The sequence below is a fragment of the Pectinophora gossypiella genome, chromosome 5 (assembly GCF_024362695.1).
Source record: "Pectinophora gossypiella chromosome 5, ilPecGoss1.1, whole genome shotgun sequence".
Classification (NCBI taxonomy): Eukaryota; Metazoa; Arthropoda; class Insecta; order Lepidoptera; family Gelechiidae; genus Pectinophora; species Pectinophora gossypiella.
The window spans coordinates 14,467,305-14,490,939 of record NC_065408.1 but is presented as its reverse complement, the minus strand read 5'-3'; the positions used below and the strand labels follow the sequence as shown (position 1 = coordinate 14,490,939).

General features: G+C 38.9%; 2 protein-coding genes across 3 annotated transcripts in view; both read right to left on the bottom strand.

Moving 5' to 3' along the window:
* The window catches only part of LOC126367058 (protein spaetzle 5-like), a 67,865-nt gene extending 54,213 nt beyond the window's left edge, over positions 1 to 13,652 (bottom strand). The window contains exon 1 of one of the 2 annotated variants that reach the window (XM_050010450.1): positions 13,425 to 13,652. The gene's annotated coding sequence lies outside the window, so the exon portion shown is untranslated. Of the gene's footprint in view, positions 1 to 13,334; positions 13,356 to 13,424 lie in introns of those variants that run through there. The other variant, XM_050010451.1, reaches the window with a different exon arrangement.
* LOC126367012 (uncharacterized) overlaps positions 2,995 to 23,635 on the bottom strand; it is a 326,060-nt gene continuing 305,419 nt past the window's right edge. The window contains exon 10 of the transcript XR_007566431.1: positions 2,995 to 3,031. The gene's annotated coding sequence lies outside the window, so the exon portion shown is untranslated. The remainder of the gene's footprint in view (positions 3,032 to 23,635) is intronic.

The following is a 23,635-nucleotide window of genomic DNA, read 5'->3' as shown; positions in this document are numbered from 1 at the left end:
ATATCGTTGAAACGTCAACGTTTAGTGATATTTCAATCAACGTTTGGCCATATCATTAATGTAGGCGGTGTCCATGCTATTTGGCGTACTTAATAAAAATATGAATAGTCGATTAGTTTCTTCGGTTCAAAATTATTTACCTAATCAATACTATCGATATGGAAAATTTTACAATTACATTGATTCATCGATTATAATATCAATCAAGTTATAAATATAATAGAAACCAGCGCCACTATCGGTGTATAATGTTAGTAATTTTACGATATCATTGCCAACGTTTGGCCATATCATGAAATAATCATGCATTTAGTTGCTCATAGCGTTAAACATTTTGTGTTCATTGATCTGGCCAAACTACATCATGATGTGGTCAACGAATGATATTCTATTTCATAAAATATGACCGTTTCATGAAATGATCGAGCACATCATGAAATGATCAATTCTAAGATCTGGCAACGACATATTAATGCTATTTCTACACTATAGTATCATGCCACAATAACTTCTTTGACAAATTGAACTGTGAGTCTCATTAAATGTCAACTATGTTAATGCGACGGGGTTCTAAAGTGGGTACAGTCATGAGCAATATAATGTACCCACTTTAGGACTCTGTCGCACTAACATATTTGACATTTAGTGAGACTTACAGTTCAATTTGTCAAAAAAGTTAATGTGACATGGTACCAAAGTGTATACATATTAATGCTCGTGACCGTACATGATATTGCTCATAACGTACAACATCCAGAAGTGGATAAGGTCAAAAAGTGCACAAATTAATCTTGATCTGTCTCGTGAACAATGACAGGTTGTTCGTAAAGGTCAATAGTCACTGGTGACCTTTGATCGTGTCAGCAGGTTGTCTGATACTTGTTTTAACCGACTTTGAAAATTGTGGAGGCGCGGGCGGGTCTCAATTCAATGGTAATAAGATGTATTGATTATTGTGTTCTGGTTGTGTGTTAAGTATTTAAATGTTTGTTTATTCAAAAGTCATTAGTGTCTATTCAAGCGGACACTTAACCTAATTTTAGTTTTATTAAAAAAAAAAACATTAAACATTATAGAAGGAAAAATTGAAGGGAAGAGAGGAAGGGGTAGACCTAGGATAACATTTATGAAGCAAATAAAAGAGAAGGTGCGGGTCGTGTCGTATCGGGAGGTGAAGGTTTTGGCGGGAAGAAGAGAGGAATGGCGGTTACTCCACCGACAAGAGCGCGGCTCTTAAATAGAGAGAGAGAAAAAAATAAAAATAAACGTGTCGCCGTCTATCGACTACTAAATGGTCGACTGTTTTAGACGGAATACTTTTGTGGCGCGACCATGGCGTCCTAGTGTGATAGGGCCCTAAGAGTGTATGAAGGTCATGTACTAACTTTAGAACCTTGTCGCGTTAAGCTATTTGACATTTTGTGAGATTTACAGTTCAATATGTCAAATAAGTTAATGTGACATGGTGCATGGATCGAAGCAAATGGAATTCTATAGTCTCTGCTTACCTCGGTGGGAAATAGGCGTGAGTTTATGTATGTATGTATAACATGGTGCTGAAGTGTATACATATTAATGCTGTTGACCGTACTATGTCGACTTTTGACATTTGCAGTACACAGGTAGGTACACCATAACCGATATCCGTGCTTCGGAAGGCACGTTCAGCCGTTGGTCCCGGTTACTATTTACTGATGTAAGTGAGTAATCATTACGTGAGCCATGTCAGGGGCCTTTGGCGGCTCAATTATTACTCTGACACCAGGGTTGATGAGGTTGGTATTCTACCTCAAAACCCACACGATAAGAAGAAGAACCGATAAAGTTCGCAACCTTCCGGAATCCAATTCGACAGTTAACCAACAATAATCGAAATCAACATTGATACTATCATCAGCATTTCCACAAAACAATTACCGTAGGTAGGTACTTACATTAAGGTCTACAGGAAATATTATAAAAGTATTCGAGGGCAGTTTTTTACTTGCAACCGGGTTGCTTTTCTCAGAAAGTTGAGTCAAGGTTTAATGCCCAACAATCACTTACAGGAAAGTATTTCTTTTTTATTACTCTTTTTATTATTATTTTTTGTTTATACATATACTTTTACATCTAGCTTTCATTCTATGATGTTTTTAATAAATTCGTCGTGTCTTATTAGGAAAGAGAGAAAGGGGAAGACCAAGAAGAGCTTACATGGAACAGATTAAAGAAATGGTTAGCGTTGTATCTTATAGGGAAGTCAAGGAATTGGCCTTTGATAGACTGGAATGGAAAATGCTACACCGATAAGAGCGTGGATCTTAAATTGATGATGATGATACTTTTACATTATATATTTTTACCATAACAACCCATACCCAGTTTTTGCTCCATACCCCCTCCGGTTGATTGAGGGGAGGCCTATGCCCAGCAGTGGGACGTATATAGGCAGTTTATGTATGTTATGTACCATAACATGGCATACGCTCACGACTGTATTATTATTATATATTATTATTATACATTTTTTTATTATCAGTTTATATCCTCTAGAGGGCGCCTCATTGAATTCCGCGTAACGTCACATAGTCTATAACCACAGGACAGTCAAGACGCTTCTAGTGACACCTCATTTGTTAATTTCTGACAGGTAGTTTAGAAGTTAGGTGGGAACAGACGTACATAATTAAACTACTAACTAGGATTTAGCTTCGGCCTCAATTTCGGAAAAAAGCCAAGACTTGGCTTCAGCCTTAATTTTGAAAACAACCTGAGGCTTGACTTCGGCCTTAATTTTGTAAAAATACGCCAGACTTGGTTTCGGCCTTCTATGAATTTTATAATTAAAAAAATAAATAACATATGACTTGGCTGTATGGGCTATGATCCCTTTGCCTGTCCTACGGACAAAATAAACAAAGAAACACACATGCATACATAGCGTTCAAACACATAACCCCCATTTTTGATTCGCCGCAGTCGGGGAAAAACTCGGTGAGGTACGGTCACGACTACTAATATGATACACTTTGGAACCATGTCACATTAACTTTTTTGACAAATTAAACCGTAAGTCTCATTAAATGTCAAATATGATGGCGCGACAGGGTTTTAAAGTGGGTACATGATATTGCTCATAACTGTACTTAGTTCATCTTGAGAAGAGAGTACCTCTGGCTAGCCCAATTAGGATATAGTCGTGAGCTTACGTCATGTTTTTTTTTTTTCAAAACTACCCGCGTCAAGTAGAGAAACGCACACGAGGCACAAAGAGAAGTAAAAACAAAAGTCTTCTTCTTCTTATCGTGTGGGGTGGTGAGGTGGAATACCAACCTCATCAACCCTGGTGTCAGAGTTATGATTGAGCCGCCAAAAGCCTGACATGACTCATAACATAACATAACATAACATAACATAACAAATACTTTATTGCACAAACAGAAAAAACAAAATACAAAACAAAAGAGAAATAGAATGACTAGAATGAATAGACTCATGTAACGATTACTTACTTACATCAGTAAATAGTAACCGGGACCAATGGCTTAACGTGCCTTCCGAAGCACGGATCATCTTACTTTCGGACAATCAGGTGATCAGCCTATAATGTCTTAACCAAACTAGAGATCACAAAGTGATTTTTGTCCCTAGCCCCACCGGGATTCGAACCCGGGGCCTCCGGATCGTGAGCCCAACGCTTAACAACTGGACCACAGAGGCCGTTGAAAAACAGTAATGGCCTATGTAATAAAGGTGAAAAGTCATGAAATTATGTAAATTGTCGCAATTAACATTGGCACATGTGACTTTTATACAAATGTTATCGACTTTTTATGTCATAATCTTGACCTGTTGGCAAGGCTTTGTACATTAAAACTGATCTATAACACACATTAAATTGTAGGAAATTGGGTCATACTTATTACTGTTAACACTATCGTACCACACGACGTAAGTAGGTGAGCAGTGTGTCACGAAATGCATTTATTTATTTATGATATCCAACAGCTTCTTAATAATTACAGTAAGTACAATGTTTGTTCGCCAATCACAGGATACCACAAATAAAACGGATTGTAGAACTTGATGAGAACAGTAACAAAACGATACAAAGCTAGGCTGAAAGTATCTTAGACTACAGAACGGAGAAGGTGAATATATAATTTGATTTGTCACAACCTGACTAGCAGCTGGGGACAACGACCAATATGCCATCCGAAACATTTTTTTATACGTACTACTGCTATTATGCTAAATAGATATTTAAAAAAAAACAAATTTACTGTATCTATGTATTAAACGTCAACTTAATTTTATTTTAAGCAACTACTAACTTATTACTTAATCTCGGTAATTAAATGTGTAATAAAAGTATTTCAGGCGTAAAACTATAACAATGTCCGTTCTCACGGATACAAAGTTTAAAATTATTTCGGAGACCTTCCATTTAAGCAACAATATATCGAACTCACAGAGTTATCAAATATATTCTAGGAATAGCACACACACACACACACACACACACACACACACTCCTACTCTCTCACCGTCCCCGACTCCAATATTTAGTAACCTCTTTCACCCTAAAGTTGCCTGGAAGAAATTGCTATTTAGATTTTTTTTTCATGTGACTTATTGTAGATTTGCCGCAGATGGCATTAACTACTTGGCCGGACAAATGGGGAGCGCTGAAAGCTCTTACCCGGTACAACGTTTAAGAAGGCGCAAACCTCGGCTCAGGGTGTCGTCTGAATGGAAAAATATTTTAAAGAATTAATTGACCCTACTGGGTCGACAGCGATAAGCGCTGATTGAGGGAAATCGTCGCCCACGCCGGCAGGGTCGGTATCGGGGTGTTTGGTGTCGCAAACTGATTGGCCGCCTCTATGGCTAGAGTAATCGGGTCGTCGGGATCGTATATTACGTCTTTCGAGCTATTTAGCAATAAGGCCGCCGATTGTGCTTCTCTTGTCACGTTTGTAATTGTTTTTATTTGTCCGAAAGTAAGATGATCCGTGCTTCGGAAGGCATGTTAAGCTGTTGGTCCCGGTTACTAGTTACTACTGTAAGTAGCCGTTACATGAGCCATGTCACTGGCGTTTGGCGGCTCAATAGTAACCCTGACACCAGGGTTGAGGGGGTTGGTAATCCACTTCACAATCCACACGATAGAAGAAGATGGCAATAGCAGTTTTTTTCAGCCCAATATTTTGCTACCTGGACAGCATTCGCAAGCTACTCCCACGTACAAACTAAGTGTCAGTGTTAGTGAAAGTGATAAAAATGCATGAGATGATACTACACTGTCGAATTTCATAATCGTTTGTAACTTGGCTATGGTAACTGAGCTATGTGAAGAATACATTATTTTTATACAGGGTGTTAGTGACATCGTAACGAAAAAAAAAATGGAACGCCTATTTTATTGTACTAAAAATGATGGTGGGTGTTTTTCTTGTCGCAAATGTTTAATTAAGATTTTCAATTTTTACTGTGCCGCAATGTAAGTCGAACAACGCGCCACACAGACGCTAAACTTACGCGCGGCTACGTTACGCGTGCGTGATACGATGTTGATATCTAGGTAGGAGTTTTCATTCTCTTGTATTTAGATGCTTAGTGGTTCAACGTTTAAAAATGTTGTTTGTTGAAGTAAAACACCTACTGCCACGATTTTTCACGCACGGTACCTACCTACCAGTTATTAAAACGTTCCTAACTTATTAACAATAAAAACCCTACTCTTGCCTTACCTTAATTGTTATTCCTTCGGATGAAGTACCTAGGTAGGTACCCTAGAACATGTCACGTCACGTAGGTATGCAACATCGCGTTTCCTCCGCGGTAGGTAGGTATCACACGCACTCACAAACACAACACCTTGCTCTTTAATAAACATCAACAATCTTCCATACTTTTGCGCAGTAAATGGTCTATGATCTATCATCATAGTCGACACTACTCATTTACAGAATGAAACAAACACTCACAAACACGAAAAAAATATCCTCGAAAAACATCACGCGATTCGGGTCAAGCTTAGTATTCGACTGAGCGGAAGCGCGCGGCGGCGTTAGCGCAAAGCATCAAAGGCGCGCCGACGACGCGCCGGCCGCGGCCGAGTCGAGCCGACGACTAGACAGAGAGAGAGAAGTATGTTTATGGTGCAAGTGACAGAGAAAGAAATAGTATCTGTTCGTATGCCTACTTTATTGGCGAGCGTTGCCCTTGACCCGTGCGCCGGCTATTCACCTGCGCATAGCTGAAGTTGTAGATACGTTATTATTATTATTGATGACATTGATAAAATTTAATAATTAGTAATTTTTATTTGTTTATTTTAAATGTGCGTTCTATGCAGCTTAAAACACAATATGGGACTGAAAAAAATCTAATTTTTTGATGGATTTTGCGACAGGAAACTTCACTTGATACCTATCAACTCAAAGAAATACCTAGTATCTGTTCGTAATGTCTACTTTATTGGCGCGCGTTGCCCTTGATCCGTGAGGCTATTCACGACCGAGTATCCATCAAGACAGATCAAACAAGCCCTAACTCGGAGGTCTTGCGTCCCAGGATCCTTTAATTATGTCTTAGAACCTTCTTGGCCTATGTGGTCCAGTGGTTGAGCGATGGGATGCGGAGGGTCCGGGTTCGTATTCCGGTGGGGACATATCACAAAAATCTGTTTAAGGCCTTTGGTTGGGACGTTACAGGCTGATCACCTGATTGTCCGAAAGTAAAATGATCCGTGCTTCGGAAGGTACGTTAAGTCGTTGCTCCCGTCTACTAGGTACTTATGTAAGCACGTAGCCGTTACATGAATATTGTACACAGAACAGGATAGGTTTAATTAGTTCTTTACTGATGATTTAACAATGAGATTTAAAACCATGAATAACTTAGTACTTAGTACCTCGGTACCAACATGTAACAAGAAAAATAAGATCACTCCTCTCGGACAATTTTTTTCTTTGAACATGCCGACATTGCCTACGCGGCGGAGTTGCCGAACTATCGATAGGTAGATTATCAATTGTTGAACTTGGAAATTGTCTAAACTATCGAAAGTAGTGATAGTACATTTAGATCGATACTAGCGATAGTACCGATAGGTCTTGCTTTGTAATAATAATGGGTATTAATCTAAAAGATCTATCGATAGGTACCTACTATTGGTTTTTTTTAACTAGGTATCGATAGAATATCGATAGGCAACACTCTGGCGGAGTGTCCGCCCAATTCTAGACGCGATCTCGCTCGATTTTTGTGTAGCGAGGTTTTGCGTAGGTACTTACATACTAAGTTGGTGGATGGTTGACATAGTAGGTAACTAATTACCTAATCTGTGGTGGTTGTGTTAGTTGGTTGTTAGTTATTCTAATGACAACAAAGAATACAATTATTTACTGTTTCAACTGTTTTAGGTAGATAATGGCCCCGATTCCTATGAGTAAATGAATGAATAACCCGGTCGAATCAAAAAGGTATCTCGCTGGTATGCAAACCGTTTGACGTGTGCTGTCAACTTAATTCTGTCGGTTGTTTTAGATTTCTGCTTAAAATTGACGTGTATTCCATAAATTTTATGCCTGTTGATTATCCGTCCATTTAAGAATAAGAATAAAATAAATTTATAAATTTACGATAGACAGAGAAAGAAATAGGATCGGTTCGTAGTGCCTACTTTGTAGGCCGCGCCGCCCGCGCCGCCGCGCCGCCCCCGGAGTGCGGCGCGGGGCGCGCGGAGCGGGGCGTGCGGAGCGGGGCGCGCGGCTCGGTGCGTGTGGCCGTTGACCCGTTCGAGCAGCTGTTGTCTCCATTACATCGAAAATTTTCGATAATTTGTCATTATTGTTTTTTTTATTGAAATTTGGGTTCTATGCAGCTAAAAACACAATATGGAATTGAAAATAATTAAAAACAAAACTCAAAATTTCATGAATTTTGCGACGGAAAATTCCACTAGATATTAACTCAGAATCATGGTCTGAATCATCCCTCTCAGTATTCGTTACGATGTCACTAACACCCGGTATACTTACCTTAAGCTGCGCTATGTACTGTTGAGAATGGTGATTATAATTAAGTGTTTGATTACACCTTGTTCTACAGTATCCGTTGTCGTGATGTATATACATCTCTTTGGATAGGCATATACTAAAGAGTACTACGTATAGAATGAAAACTCTTTGCTCCCCGCCAGCGGCTGAGCTAGGTTTACCTCACCCCCTCGGTCATACTTTACTCTTCAGTCGTTTGGCGTCGGACGTCACACACAAGGACGCGCGTGTACAAAAACGTTAATGTGTAGTGTCTGTGTATAACGAGGTGTTTTGTATGAACTGTCCGGGGTGTGGTTTAGGGCCCTCTGTTACCTGGTATTGCATGCATGGATAGAACGGAAATTACCAACCAAAACAGGTCCAGCAAAAATAAATTCTAAAATATTTATTTTTCAAAATTGGCTTACGTAGCGCTTTTTGAACGTCAAAAATTAAATTACATACTATGTAACTAGCTGTAAAACTACTACCACATCGGAATCTGTAACGCTGAGGGAAAGATGTGACCAGAAAACCTCCCAGCAAAGAGCCCTAATCCTACTGTTTCATGTTTTCCTTTATAGCACTTCCTAAACCAGCTTAAATCAAAGCTTCTGTAAACAACAAGTTAGGATTCCACTAGTAAAACGTAGCAAGCAACCGTCGGCTCTAATAGGGTAACAAGCCAGTAACGAGGCACGACCGCCGCCTTTCCTCCCGTAGGGTATATCGCCTGTGATCAACCTCTGAACTCTTCACATTTCCACTTTATCTAGCTATAGAAAGATAACAGTTTAACTAGTGTTGCTTGTAGCCGTAGCAAGGCAACGGAATGGAATCAAATCGGACGGTCAAACTGAAATATAATTATTTATCGCGCAGTAAACTGCATTTTGATTTTCATTTATTGCGTCGCTTGGTGTTCATGCTACATCGACTGTCTGCGCGACTAATATTAGTACAGACACACTCGAAACACTCCGACACTGGATACAAAAATATAATTCTTACCGACCGCCGTCAAACATGTAAATGCGAGTGAGACATAATCTGCGAGCTTAAGCCTAAAGTCAACCTAGAGGGGGTGAAGTCGGCGCCCGCTACGAACTGGAGCAGGGCGGAGAATTGCCACTCTATACGAAGTTCTATTCTTTAAGGCATCTGAAAACTAAAGTGTTGACTGTCTTCCCTATGCCAGTCGATCGATCTACTTCGATATAGCTTACAGTCAACCTATGACCTCTTCACATTTCCACCTTATCTAGTAGCCTGATCGTTTTCTACGGTTCATAGTTTGTGTAATAATACATACTTACAAAGTTGCTAACAGAGTATAAACCTGCCAATAAGAACCGATTATAAGGCTAAACGAGCTTAGTTAGATCAATTGTGATAATAGGTAAGTGTTTATGTATGTGGGAATGAAAGATTATTATGAACGTGACGTGTATGAGGTGAAGTTTATGAACGTGTCCTAAGGGGGTGTGAGAGGGAGAGAGAGGAAGGGGAACAAAGATGGCGGCGGTTAGACATTAGAAGCGAGTGTTCTGGATTATAATTTTTAAAAATAATAAAAAAATATAATAAAACGTTGAACATTCAAGTGATTTTATTTTTACTCCACCACCATCCTCCACCATCCTTTTTGTTTTTATGTGTGTTGGGATACTTGCTCACCATTCTCTCTGTACCTGACAACCAAATTAAAACAGAGATTTTTTTTTTGTTTGTTCTTCAATGGTTTTTTTTTATTATTTTAGAGGGGACTATTCTAACAACCAAAGGCCACGACGACAATGCAAATATAAGTAACAAAAAAAATACACTTATAACATAAACACTGTCCCTTTCAATCAACCGGAGGGGATATGGAGCATACTCCACCACGCTAACAAAATGCGAAAATATTTACAAAAGAGTGGCTTCGGCCCCACGCATACCTTTCAAAAGTCCGGAACTCCATAGTCCCGAAATATGGAAATTACATCATCACCAGCCCATTAACGTCCCCACTGCTGGGGCACGGGCCTTCCCTAAGGATGGATAGGGAGATCGGGCCTTAAACCACCACGCGGGCCCAGTGCGGATTGGTAGTTATTAACGACTGCTAATGCAGCCGGGACCAACGGCTTAACGTGCCTTCCGAAGCACGGAGGAGCTCGAGATGAAAACTTTTTTTTTCTGTGGTCACCCATCCTATGACCGGCCTTTGCAAAAGTCGCTTAACTTCAACAATCGCAGGCCGAGCGCGAAAATTACGCGAGGAAATTACATACAAATTATAAAAAAAATAAATAATAAAAAACAATATATCACTATGGCTCGCGTTGATGTCTTTTCTATGGAGACAAATTTCCTTGCTTATGTCAATAAATAAGTACGTACTTTCATAAAGAATCCACGAGATTAATTAAATATAAGTACGGTCACGAGCATTAATATGTATACACTTTGGTACCATGTCACATTAACTTTTTTGACAAATTGAACTGTAAGTCTCACTAAATGTCAAATACGTTAGTGCGACAGAGTCCTAAAGTGGATACATTATATTGCTCATGACTGTACATAACGAACGCGTGATTTGGATCGTACTGTCATAGGCTTGAATCCCGGTTGTAGGTCTAAACCACTGAATACGACTTTGGGAGTTTTAATCCATGTTTTTATCACGAGGTTTCCAGAATTTGTGCTCGGTTAATGGCTCACCAGCTGCCACAGAAACGCTGTTTGAATCATCTGATAAAGATGTAAAGGCCTGAGATGATTTTTTTTTGTTTTTTTTGACGTGACTTATTGTAGATTTGCCGCAGATGGCATTAACTACTTGGCCGGAGGCCTGAAATGAATGGCTCGCCTATTATATGGGACTTAACCATAGCTGGGTGTACATAGGTATTACTACACGGTTCTGACCACCCTTTCAGGGATATAGGTATGATGGTGTTATGTTATAATATGTTTTGGTTTGAGTAATCAAGGTTTCCAGGATTCGTGCCCGGTCAATGGCTCTAATGATGTATCTAATGATACACGGGATTTGAAAATAGCTGGGTGTATATAGGTACTCTGGCCATAGAGGCAGCCAATCAGCTCACGATACCAAACATTTCAGAACCCCGATACCGACCTCGCGACGTTGACACTAGGGTTGATTAATTCTTTCAAATATTTTTCCTCTCAGACGACGCCCTGAGCCGAGGTTCACGCCCAACTGGGCACCCTCAGGCCTGTTGTCTTAAACGTTGTACCGGGTGAGAGCCTTCAGCGCTCCCCATTTGTCCGGCCATGTAGTTAATGCCATCTGCGGCAAATCTACAATAAGTCACGTCAAAAAAGGATGTATATAGGTATTACGGTGCTGCCCACCCTTTCAGGGATATAAGCCTGATGGTATGTTATGTTTATTTGTTTTGATACAAGTAATTACGATATGAAGTACAATTATTATAATCATAATTTTTAGTCGGATTTCAAGTAGATATTATCTAAGTAATTATAAATTCATGAATGATAATTGTTGCTACCGTACACTAGAGAACAGTCGTTATAAAGTTAGCTCAGTGTTTGGTCTTCTTATTATAACCCACACGTTATGAGGTGGATTACCAACCTCATCAACCCTGGTGTCAGGGTTATTATTGAGCCGCCAAAGGCCCCTGACATGGCTCATGTAACGACTACTTACATTTTCAGTAAGTAGCAACCGGGACCAACGGCTTAACATGCCTACCGAGGCACAGATCGTCTTACTTTCGGACAATCAGGTGATCAGCCTGTCTTCTTTTTTATATTTGACCCAAATTTACAGACGAACTTAATGTTTTATTGTATTTGGTTGACAGTGACAAATGGTATTATAACACCTAATTTCATTAAATCACACATCTCTGTTTCAATTTGTACGTTTACTTCTAATATTGGCTTTATAGACATTATTGCATAATATTAGCGTTTAATCAAACTGTCGGAACTACGTGTCGATGGCGCCAATGGAGATATTTGCAACAGACGTTACACATACGTCATATTACACGGCAGTTAGAGATTTCAATCCCAAAATCCCGGGATCAGGAACTTTCCTGATCCCGGGATTTTGGGATTTTCAAAAAATAAATCAAAAATGTTTTTTATTATCAGAAATAATATAAAAAGGAAGAAAGCATATTATTATGTTTGAGGTAGGGTACAATAATTATAAGTTTTACAAAACGAATACAGGTTCCCAAACTACGGAGCCTGTATCTTGGGAAACCGTCAATGGGATACAAGTCTTGTAAGATTGACGCAAAATTTGCCAACAATAATAATAAACACAGGAAACTTAAAATAAAAATATAAAATTGAATAAGAATAGGGTACATCTAAGTATTGGAGTGTGGGTAGGTATGTAAGTTGTGTGTATTTGACATTGTTTATCCCAAGATTCTGGGATCCCTTTCGGGAGTTATCCAACTGTCGGAACTGTGTGATTGGAGATATTTTCAACAGACCTTACATCATATTATACTACAGTTAGAGATTTCAATCCCAAGACTCCTTTTTGACCCCGGTATTTCAGGATTTTACTTTTGTATTTTAGATTTGTATCATCAAATTGAATAAGTAATCCCGAAAATCCGGATTTGCATTTTAGGGACAGAAAAAGAAATAAAATAAACAATTAAATATGGAAAGACTCTTGCCGGCTTAAAACTGTAGTCATAAATTGGGTAACAAAAAATTAGTTTCTTATTTTTGCATAAGTTTAAGACCTTGCCAATTAGTTAATTAACAACCATGTAACATGCTACAGTGGAAGTTTTTCGTCCAATAACGTTGCAATCAAAGGTCGGGTATAATGTGACGGAGGATTTTCAAAAAAAAAAAACCTTTTGAGAGATTTTTCTCCTTTAGATAACATTTGACCTACTTAATTCAATTGCTTAACTCCTATGTCCTGTCTACGGATTTTTTGAAAATGATGTATTCAGATCGACGGGGAATCTTTTCACGCATATTAAAACGTGTAAAGATTCCCTGTCGATCTGTATAAGTATTCCGTTTTTCGAAAATCAGGAGGCAGAATTAATTCTAAACAAAATATTTTTGTTTTATAAGTTTCTCTTGTTAGATTCCAGTGATGTACCTAATTAGTCAAACCTTGTCACGGTCTTCTTTCCACAATTTCGTTTTTTTTTCTAAAATAACACGACACCTGCTTATCAACACATTGTCGTAAAAGATGAATAAGTAGGCAATACGTTATGATGACCGCTTTAAGGTTTGTCCTCTACATCATGTTTCGTATTAATTAATAATTACCTTCAAGGAGCGAATTGCTGATCTTTTATTATGTCAAAACGGCCATCGTAACGCGTCGGTAGTTAAAATAAAATAATTAACTGAACCTACCCTTATAACACAGACACAATCACTCAACAACAACAACAACAGAAAATCTTCTAAAAATTCAACCAAATATCTTCATAAACATCCAGAACAGATCTTACGAAGTCGAATTTCCCGACGGTGAGTTTTCGTACGTACATAGCTGCATTCGCGGGGATTTGCGCGTGCGCGTTCGCGTTGTGCGTGTTATCGTGCGCGCGTTGCGTTTGCGACTGTCAGCTGGCCGGCCGGTCCAACGTGTGCTAATCGCGCCAACACACTGTGCATAATCAAATGAGAGGATCTATGTAGAGTTGCTTTTACCGGCGCGATTAGAAGGTTATTTTGGTGCTGCTACTTGGTATTTATGAAAAATAAATAATTGTTTTTTAAGAGACAAATACGATATCTTATAATATAGGTATCTTCATTGGTTAACTAATAAATATTCATATTAGGTACTTAAGCACTTCTGGACAAATTAATTAAAAATATATATTCTTAATTAGGCTACAATTTTTTTATGAGTATTTTCTTGTAATTTACTTTATTTGAATTAAGACCAGTTTAATGGTCGAAACAGAACCAACAAACCGATAACAGAATGATGATAATGACAATAGACATAGTTAAGAAGATTATTAAATAAAATATATTTTTAAGTTACTAAGACCATTAATTATTAAGAAACTGAGATATACACTAATGATAATTTATAATCTTATTACTTATAATACATAGTTATTTTGATGTTTTTTTTTTATATTTATGAATGAATGAATGCCAGTCACACTAAATTTATATATTGTCACACTCTGTCAGCTCTGTAAGTGTCTGCACCTGACATAACCGCAGCAACCTACTTACAAGGTAAAGAAAGCAATACTTAGCAGACATATTGTTGTCCCCAACGACGGAATCTTCGTCTGTCTCTTTCTTCCTCACATAAACACTCATTTAGAAGCGAAAAAGGCGCATTATTAGAGAAAAGTGGTCAGGTTTTAGTAATGGCTTAATAAATCGTCGGTTGATCGAATTTTGTTTGACCATATCCTAAACATGCGTTCTTCGTTTCACGTTCAAAATGCGACTCTTTATGCGCCCAGTTTAAGGTGTATAATTGCTTGAAAGTATGATCCGGTACGCGAATATAGTTAGAATAAAGTTTCGTAAACTATGGTACATTGAAGTAATAATTTGTCGTATTGAAGAATTTCGTAAATCTCTACTGAAGGATTGAGTCCTTTTCCTTTTTAATAAGATGGCCATTATTGAGGAGGATACATACATACATAAACTCACGCCTATTTCCCACCGGGGTAAACAGAGACTATAGAATTCCATTTGCTTCAATCCTGACACACTTCTCTTGCTTCCTCCACATTCGTCAATTGCGGAGGATAGGTATATACCTATATACAGGGTGTTAGTGACATCGTAACGAAAACTTTGAAGGGTGATTGAGGCCATGATTCTGAGTTGATATCAAGTGGAATTTTCCGTCGCAAAAGTATGGAACGGAAAATAATTTAAATAAGCTCTAAAATTTTCATGACTTCTCCGACAGGAAATTCCACTTGATATCGACTCAGAATCATGGTCTGAATCATCCCTTTCAGTATTCGTTACAGTGTCACTAACACCCATACCTACTTGTATGTATGGCTACTGTATGTACTTGTATGGGGTGTAAGTGACATCGTAACGAATACTGAGAGGGATGATTCAGCTGATTATTCTGAGTTAATATCAAGTGGAATTTTCCATCGCAAAAGTATAGAATTGAAAATAATTTAAAAAAACTAAAAAAATAACATGAATTTTGCGACGGAAAATTCCACTTGATATTAACTCAGAATCATGGTCTGAATCATCCCTCTGAGTATTCGTTACGATGTCACTAACACCCTGTATAAACAATGCGAGGCCTGTGCCCCGCACGCCTCGCGCCTCGCTGTGTTATGCGTGCGTAGCACATGCCTTTGCCGCGAATATAAAGACACACAATGCGATTTCGAGGCGTGCGGTGCATATGCTTCGCAATGTTTGTATCTGCCTTTACGCGACAGGCTGATCACCGACAGGTGACAACGGTAGATAGATAGATAAAATACTTCATCATCATCAACAGCCTATATACGTCCCACTGCTGGGCACAGGCCTCCCCTCAATCAACCGGAGGGGGTATGGAGCATACTCCACCACGCTGCTCCAATGCGGATTGGTGGAGGTGTTTTTACGGCTAATAGCCGGGACCAACGGCTTACTCGTAACGTGCCCTCCGAAGCACGGAATCATCTTACTTTTTCGGACAATCAGGTGATTCAAGCCTGAAAAGTCCTTACCAAACAAAGGACAGTCTCACAAAGTGATTTCGACAATGTCCCCATCGGGAATCGAACCCGGACCTCCAGATCGTGAGCCTAACGCTCTAACCACTAGACCACAGAGGCTATTATAAAATACTTAATTGAGCACAATGGACACAAGATACAGAAAGACACAACAGGCGGCATTATTGCTCATACATCAATTTGATTTATTCCGTTCTAATACCTATTTTCGAATTTAATTTCCACTTTTAACGAGTACCGGCCGTTGCCTACTGGCCAAAGCCATATCCACTATTAATTTAACGGTTTGTCAAAAGTTATTTTTAGATCTATGATCCGGTTTTATAACTACCCCGTTAGGACTCCGATACCGATCCCGCCGGCGTGGTCGACGATTTCGCGCTTACCGCTATCGATCCACTGGGGTCGATTAATTCTTTTTCATTTATTAATTTTCCTTTTGCAACGGAAAATTCCGCTTGATATCAACTCAGAATCGTGGTCTGAACCATCCCTCAAAGTTTTCGTTACGATGTCATTAACACCCTTTACCTCTGTGGCGTAATGCTTGTTATGTTTTATTGAACAATTATTTTTTTTATTATACTTGTGTCGTTTCCATATCTTGAGCCTATGGAGTCCCGGACTTTTGGAAGGTGTGCGTGGGGCCGAAGCCAACACGTAGAGGCCCCTTAAGACAATTTAATCTAAATGTTGTGTGACACTAACCGGCGATTACCCTTGTATGCACTATGGGAGGGCACCCATTATCATTATTATTAAAATTATTGCGTATTGCAGACAAAAATATCTTGGGTGGATTATATATCCAACTTAAGCTCCCCTAACCAAGTCTCTGCCGCATCCGTCACACAATGCAGCTCGGCTATACCACCTGGGAACCGGTGCAGAGGACACTCGTTCACTATGTGAGATATGGTTTGATCCGGGTGACCACATTCACAGTACGACTCCTTTAAGCCCCTTCTATGTAGGAGAAGGTTTGACTTTCCATGGTTGGTCCTACACCGGTTCAGTCAGGTCCAGATTTTTTGTTTGGAGTCAAAGCCAGGGACCCTCCGCGAGGAGTCCTGAATAATATTAAAATTATGAGAAGGACAAGCGTTGGTCGGATCAGTATATGGCATTTTGTTAGTTATGGTAAAGCAAACAGAGTCGACTGTGTAATATCCGTCCGGTTAGTGACGACAAAACCAGGAAAATGACTTAGAAATTAGTTTTATTTACTTACGGTTTAGAAACTGTTGTACTCACGGAATAGAAGAAAAAGGTTGGAAGGGCCTAGTGACAGCGAAACGCGACAATTATGAGCAAACTTCATACTTCAACTTTGCACTCCATCCGTAGGTACGCAAAGTTTACGAAACACGGAGCTCCGGGAAAGAGTGCTAATTCTTGCAGACGCCATCTAATTAATTTTAAGTTATATCTATCACTTTCTTATCTGTTGAAAAAGAAAGGGACGGGCATAAAATTTAAGGAACACACGTCATATTTAAGCAGATATCAAAAACAACCGTCTAAAAATTTTACATCGGCCAATAACCCGACAGAATTAGGTTGACACGCACGTCAATTTTACATACCAGCTAGATGCCTATTTTATTCTTTTATGTTTTTGATTTAAAATTAACTTCTTGACAATCTTCATCCGTCGTTTTCCTTTTCGGCGGATAAGAAAATGACGGGTATAACTTAAAATAAAATTAGGAGGTGTCTGCAGGAATCGGGGCCTTATATTAAAATGTCGTCTTGTGCATTATAACCTACGTACGCGCGCAGTACGGTTGCTGTGCAGACCAAGCTGGTAACCAGCTATCCACAACTTAATCATCAGAAAGTTTACCAACAAGCGATGACACAGTCGCTTATTACAACTAATATTTACAAGTAAGTATTCAACTTGAATGCTAAAACAAAGGGCACATTATATGAACACGGTTTATTGTGTAATCCTAAGCAAGTATTTTGTTAAGTTATTGTCGCCAATGGAAAGCAGACCAGCGGTGAAAGTGGCTGTCAGAGGTGATTCCTATGTGTACTTACCTTAATGTACATAAGTACGGCCACGAGCATTAATATGTATACACTTTGATACCATGTCACATTAACTTTTTTGACAAATTGAACTGTAAGTCTCACTAAATGTTAAAAATTTTAGTGCGACAGAGTCCTAAAGTGGGTACATTATATTGCTCAAACGTCAGTATATTGGCTTGTATATTTTTCTAATAATTACTTAACTTATCGAATGCCGGAACGCAGATCTCAACCAGACACAATGTAAATTTTATTGTGTCTGATATCTCGGCAGATGAGAGGCCCAATGGTTTTGGTGTCTGTCTATACTGAAAGGTTTTCTGGAAGAGATTGCTTATTGCAATGAGGCCTGCTTTTGTGCCATTTCCTTTCCCTCTGTGCGATGTGCGAAGTGTAATATTAATATTTATATATCGTTTCCATATCTCGGGCGAGCCGTAGTAGCCTCCAGCCAGTTTGAGGTCGCAGGTTCGAATCCAGCAGAGGCAATGATTATCACGTTCTCAGCGGTAAAGGAAAACATTATGACGAAATCCACATTCCCGAGGAATGCATTTTCGGAGGTATGTGCCCTAACCTGTATTGGGCTGGTTTAAATTTCCCTTCGCCGGTTGGAAGGTCAAACAGTCTTTTCTGTAAAAAATCTTCAGGTTAGGTAAGCGGACCCTATGAAAAACGGGATAATGCTAGGGAGATGATAAGCTCACTTGCCCAATTGGGGCAGTCAGAGGTACATCCATCCCACAAGATATAACTACTTCATCATCATCAGCCGTACGACGCCCACTGCTGGGCATAGGCCTCCCCCAAGGATCTCCACGACGATCGGTCCAGCGCTACCCGCATCCAGAAACATATAACTACTTATTGTACTGAATTAGACGTCCTGTTCAATATTAGCTATCTCTGTTAAGACTTTTTAAAGAGGATTTAATACTTTCCCTTTTTATTCGGAGACAGTTCCGACGCGGGCAGAATTATAAATAGGTGTATCATCTTTGCAATGCTTACTCTTATTGATGCGTGTTTCCATTATAACATAAACGATTTAGTTCGCAAATCGTACGAAAGATTATAATATTAAGTTCCTTCTAGAAAGAACTAAAATATTAGCTCGGACCTAAAACACAGGACCGGAAAGGATGGCGTGAAAGAGAGGAGGCCTATACCCAGCAGTAGGTGGATACAGGCTGATTCATAGATAGTAGTAGATTGGCTCGGAATCGTGGTCTGGATCGTCACTAACATCCTGTATATTGCAGTGTCCTAATCAGGTTTTTTTTTTTGACGTGACTTATTGTAGATTTGCCGCAGATGGCATTAACTACTTGGCCGGACAAATGGGGAGCGCTGAAGGCTCTCACCCGGTACAACGTTTAAGACAACAGGCCTGAGGGTGCCCAGTTGGGCGCGAACCTCGGCTCAGGGCGTCGTCAGAAAGGAAAAATATTTGAAAGAATTAATCGACCCTAGTGGGTCGATAGCGATAAGCGCTGAATGAGGGAAATCGTCGACCACGCCGGCGGGATCGGTATCGGGGGTCCTAATCAGGGTTTACATGTTGATGCTAGCTAGTTATAAAATCCTATGTATACACACATGTAAAATCAATGAATAAATGAAATGAAATAACAGAAACGTAGGTAAGTAATACTCAACATACATAAACTCACGTCTTTTTCCCACCGGGACAAGCAGAGACTATGGAATTCCATTCGCTTCGATCCTGACACGCCTCCACTTCCGGCGTGCGTGTATAAACGATTGTTGAATGTGAAGGAAGCAAGAGAAGTGTGTCAGGATCGAAGCTAGTGGAATTCCATAGTCTCTGCTTACCCCGGTGGGAAATCTTATTGAAGAAAACGATCCCCGACCGATTTACAACACATCCTTGCGATAAGCGTCTCTACTTACAGCAAAATCTCGTCCAACAATGTGCCCGCGATCTCTTTATGGAACGAGATCCATAGTTGCGCAAACGCCGCGTGGGAACGCAAGCGCACGTTCCTAGATCATCTGTATTCCGCGCGCAAAAACACTAGGAACTGACTTCCGAGTGCGTTATGTAGCCCGTAAATGTAGGTTAGGTTTTGTTTTTTTTTCTTTTCGTTCTTCTTCTATCGTGTGGGTTGTGAGGTGAATTACCAACCTCATGGACCCTGGTGTCAGGGTTATTATTGAGCTGATAAATGCCCCTGACATGGGTCATGTAACGACTACTTACTTACATCAGTAAGTAGTCACCGGGACTTACAGCTTAGGTGTCTTCCGAAGTACGGATCATTTTACTTTCGGACAATCAGGTGATCAGCCTGTAATGTCCTAACCAAACTAGGCATCACAATTGTGATGATTTTTGTGATTTGTTCCCACAGGGATTCGAAGCCGGAACCTCCGCAACGTGAGCACAACGCTCAACCACTGGACCACGACCATAGAGGCCGTTGCTTTTTGGTTATCTACGCAATGTTATCGTGGAAAATGTCTCAATATTTTTTTGTTTTGAATGTTTAACTTTTAAATTAATTTATGTCATCACTTTTAATTGACTGTTTTTAGAAGCAGTGCTATGACATCAGTAGGTACACCACACAACAGATAGATAGGTAAATTATTCTGTACACTTTCACTGTTTGAATAGCCGGATGGAAGTGTTTTTCAATGGTTGTCCTTCAACTAGGAAACAAGGAAATTTATTGTAGTGGTAATTAAGGGAAATGGCCATTAGGTACAGTCGTGAGTAATATCATGTACCCACTTGAACCCTCTCGCACTATCATATTTGACATTTAATAAGACTTACGGTTTAATTTGTCAAAAAAGTTAATGTGACATGGTATCAAAGTGTATACGTACTCGTGACCGTACAGAAAATAAACGTTAATGAGACATTGGCCCCGATTCCTGCAGACATCTCCTAATTTTACTTTAAGTTATACCTATCATTTTCTTATCTACCGAAAAGGAAAGGGACGGATGGTTGACAGCTCTTAATTTTAGGAAGAATGAGTAAATGAATGAATAACCCGGGCGTATCAAAAAGGTACCTCGCTGGTATGCAAACCGTTTCACGTGTGGTTTCGACTTAATTCTGTAGGGTTATTAGCCAATTTTTTTTTTTTTTATGAGGTTGTTTTAGATTTGTGCTTAAAATTGACGTGCGTTCCATAAATTTTATGCTTGTCGATTACCCGTCCCTTTCCTTTTCGGCGGATAAGAAAATGACAGATGTAACTTAAAATAAAATTAGATGGTATTTACTGGATTACTGGAATTAGATTAGAGTTCGAGGAGCTCGGTGGCGCAGCGGTTAACGCGCTCGGTCTGCGATTGCTGAAGTTAAGCGAGTTTTGCAAAGGCCGGTCATAGGATGGGTGACCACAGAAAAAAAAAAGTTTTCATCTCTAGCTCCTCCGTGCTTCGGAAGGCACGTTAAGTCGTTGGTCCCGGCTGCATTAGCAGTCGTTAATAACCACCAATCCGCACTGGGCCCGCGTGGTGGTTTAAGGCCCGATCTCCCTATCCATCCATAGGGAAGGCCCGTGCCCCAGCAGTGGGGACGTTAATGGGCTGGTGATGATGATGATGACTGGAATTAGCCCCAATGGCGCTAGAACAACAAGTTATTACCTAATTGATTTAGGGTTGCACTATATGTATACTTATTGGTGTAGTGTCTGTGTAAAACGAGGTGTTTTGTATGAAGTGTCCGGGGTGTGCTTCTCCGCTAAGGGGTGAGGGGAAGCGCGCGGTCTCGGTCGCACTTACTCGTTAGTCGGTAAAAATTAAACTTAGGTAGTACAAAGTACGTAGAGGTACTATTAACAGGAGGTAAATTGACATATAGAAATATTTTTAAGGATTCCATTTATTTATGTTACCTCAATACAAGTCACATAACCAATAAATAAATTATTTTATTGCATTTAGCGCTAGACATGTAGACAATACACATATTTACCGTACATCGTGTCCAAAATAAAATTTTCAAAAATGTATCGTATGATGTGAAAATACTGATTGTAAACATTTTTGTATTATGATAAACTGATCAACAAAATTATTTTGAACACCATGTAAGAATAAAATTAAAGATCTTTACATTATATTTATTTTTGTGACTAATTTTGAATATAATTTAACATTAGACTCCTTACACCAATATAGACCCATAATTGTATACGAATTAAACATAGATAGGTACATATTTTTATTATATCATTACAAACAAATGAAACTAGCTGTATATCTATCTCATTTGTTCTTATTGAAAAAGTGTGTAGAGCAAGTGAGATAGGTAGATTATCTATTTCGTTATTGCATATCGAGTGGGTTAATATATTTATTCGTATATTTTTAATAACTTAGTAAATTCTGATCCATACACTTAGTACATTGGATTTCATAATCATCGTAATATTAAAACAGCAATACTAACGCTACAACATTTTATTTATAAATTTGAATGAAATGTGTATGAGACAATTTAAAGAAAATATACGTATATAGAAAAGTTTACTTAGTACTTAATATTCGTAGAAGAGGGCTTTATTATTATTACGTTTGATGTTTTTTTTAATAATAGAACAGAAATGAAAAAAAATCCAATTTTGAAATAGACAAATTATTTCTTTTTTTTTTATAGCACTTACCCGTGCTTAGGGAAACTCAAAAAGAGAAAATTTAAATCGAAAAAGTTTTTCTGACTCGGACGGATCTTGAACCCGCAGCTCGTGTCAAGCCGGGACGAGCGTGTTAACCATTACACCACCGGGTCCTCCTCCTGTCCATGCGAGATTCTTTCGATCTATGTATCATCATTAACCCGACAAGTGCCACGGGTGCGAGACCCGTCCGAACCAGAAATTTTTTTTCGATATAAATTTTCTCTTCGAGACATATTATGCTTATTACGAATGACAAATATATTATAATTTAAAACAATCAAAGCTTTGGAAAATATGCATAAAATATGAACCAACTGTATATATATAATTATATAATTGCATCATACACATTCCATTCAAAAAACTTTATACATATCGGAACATTTATTCTAACAGCAAATAAACTTCATAGTAACGAACATTTTAGTCCTATGGCAAATATTTTTTGTATAGGCATCAGAGTCGATCATTTAACAGTTAAAAGCTGTTGGTCCTTAAATGACAAGTGACAAGTAAATTGAAGATATGTGATAATTGACACATTATTGTAATATATTCGCCGCAATCTTACACGCATTATTAGGTTAGTATTTATTATACAGGGTGTTAGTGACATTGTAACAAATACTGAGAGGGATGATTCCGCCCATGACTTTGAGTTAATATCAAATAGCATTTTCCGTCGCAAAATTCATGATATATATTTTTTTAATTATTTTCAATTCTATATTTTTGCGATGGAAAATTCGTCAAGATAACTACTGAAAACCAGGGTCTGAATCATTCCTCAAAGATGTGTCCTTTCTGACATGTTGGCCCATTATATGTGTGTATTTGACTGGGTTCAAATATAATTTACAATAACTAATCTAGAATTAGAAGCCAGTCTAACACGATCCAAAATCAATCTCAATTTGGAATTTTAATAACAAATTAAGTAACAATCAGTACGTTTGATCGGTTTGATGGATGACATTACACGACCTTAATTCCATAGAATTCCTCAGAGAATTTCATTTCGTAAAAGTATCTGTACTCTGGGCGCCATCCCACTCGCGTCAGACAGACTACTGCGGGGCGGAAGGCAAGAGTGAAACCACTGCCCTATTTTTCCCTAAAAAAGTAACATAGAGAATGCTACACCGACAAGAGCGTGGCTCTTAAATTAGTGATG